The sequence below is a fragment of the Pan paniscus genome, chromosome 9 (assembly GCF_029289425.2).
Source record: "Pan paniscus chromosome 9, NHGRI_mPanPan1-v2.0_pri, whole genome shotgun sequence".
NCBI lineage: Eukaryota > Metazoa > Chordata > Mammalia > Primates > Hominidae > Pan > Pan paniscus.
Window position 1 is genome coordinate 56,231,362 of NC_073258.2, and position 2,152 is coordinate 56,233,513.

The 2,152-nt window shown below is 37.5% G+C and overlaps 1 pseudogene; it reads left to right on the plus strand.

The window, feature by feature from the left end:
- The first annotated feature begins 322 nt into the window (after positions 1–322).
- LOC100989782 (olfactory receptor 4A8-like) lies at positions 323–1,242 on the plus strand (annotated as a pseudogene).
- Positions 1,243–2,152: the final 910 nt, after the last annotated feature.

Genomic DNA, 2,152 nt, shown 5'->3' on the forward strand with positions numbered 1-2,152 from the left:
CAAAATTATGAGTGGCTGTTGGGACTTTAAGTCTTCCTCTGTATAGAATATTCACTAAAACATAGAGGCAGAAGCCTTTACCTGTAGCTGAAACTAAAATCTTTGAGGAGAAATATAATTGTTAAGGGAAGATGTGCTCTTTGGATGAGAAACTCAATAGAGACTTACTAAGTATTTATTGTGTGTAAATCACTATGCAGGATACAACAATGAGATGTGCTCTGTGACACAATGGATGTAACCTTATTCCTGTTCACTACTTCATTAAAGGTCATGCTTTCCTGAGCTCTCACCTCTGATGCAAGCCTGAAAGAAGAAAAAAATGAGACAGAATAAAAATATTACAGAATTTGTCCTCCTGGGCTTTTCTCAGGATCCTGATGTGCAAAATGCACTATTTGTCATGTTTTTACTCACATATATTGTGTCAATGGTGGGGAACCTGCTCATTGTGGTGACTATTATTGCCAGCCCTTCCTTGGGCTCCCCAATGTACTTCTTCCTTGCCTGCCTGTCATTTGTAGATGCTGTGTATTCCACCAGCATTTCTCCTGTATTGATTATAGACTTACTCTGTGATAAAAAGACTATTTCCTTCCGAGCTTGCATGGGCCAGCTATTTATAGACCACTTGTTTGGTGGTACTGACATCTTCCTTCTGCAGGCATGGCCTATGATCGCTATGTGGCCATCTGTAAGCCACTGCACTATTTGACCATCATGAATCATGAAGTTTGTATTCTTTTCTTGGTGTTGGCGGTGACTGGAGGTTTTTTACATTCTTTATTTCAAATTGTTTTTGTGTACAGTCTCCCTTTCTGTGGCCCCAATGTCATTGGCCACTTTTTCTGTGACATGTACCCATTATTGGAACTGGCGTGCACTGACACCTACTTTATAGGCCTCACTGTGGTTTTCAATGGTGGAGCACTCTGCATGGTCATCTTCACCCTTCTACTAATCTCCTATGGGGTCATCCTAAACTCCCTTAAAACTTACAGTCAGGAAGGCAGGCGTAAAGCCCTGTCTACCTGCAGCTCCCATATTACTATGGTTGTCCTGTTTTATATTCCCTGTATTTTCCTATATGTTAGACCTGTTTCAAACTTTCCTATTGATAAATTCATGATTGTGTTTTATACAGTTATCACACCCATGTTGAACCCTTTTATATACACGTTGAGAAATTCAGAGATGAGAAATGCTATAGAAAAACTCTTGTGTAAAATTAACTATAGTTAGACAAAGAATGTCCGTCCTCCTGTAGATAAGGAGGTACATAGACAAGGTCTTCCTAGTGAAATTTTCAGACTTCTAAGCGTAATTCAAGGATCCAAAGTGGGACGACAGGATTTAGATGCTCCCAGCTCAACTAAGAAGTCATCCATCATGGCATCTGTTGAAGTTCAAGTTCTCAACCTCTATATCCAGACTGAGAGTAGGTGGGTCTGCTGGGGTTCAGATCCTATTGTGCACTTTTTAAATTATGGTTTTTCTCTATTACACATCTATTGAGTCAGAGTATTTCTTCCACATGCCCAGCACAGAGTGGAGAAAGGGAGGAATAGGTAGTTAAAATAGATGCTCCTGTTCCAAAAGGAAGGCTATGGTGCTTCCTTCTATGTAGTTTATTTAAAGACTTTGTGGAATATACAAGTACCATATTCACAAATACCTTTGAAACTGGCCCTTCTCAGACTTGGGCTGAAACTCTATGTGCAGTCAGATAATACTTTTAAGAATCTTAGAAATATCTCTGTCTAGTTTAAAATACTTTTGAGACACACCATTAAATTTTTCTGAAGTCTTTTCAATGTGTCTTAACATCTACAACTTTGAAATAACTTTCATTTTGATGACCTTTATTATTTTTAGAGTACTTAGCTCTTTGCAGGGACTGGAAAGACACCATTTTTATCTTTGAAACCATCAAGTTCTGGCTTTTTTATGCAATATATATGTTTTTTAAAATCTATGACTTATTATAAGACACAATGCTATAAGAAACACTATAACTTTCAATATTCTATTTGGAAATTTTAGCCAAGTCCACCTATTCACTTAAATACATTTTTTATTTTCTACCTTACTATAGATGACAGAATTGCTAAATTTTTTCAGCACTAGATAGTGACTCACTCTTTTTTACAGC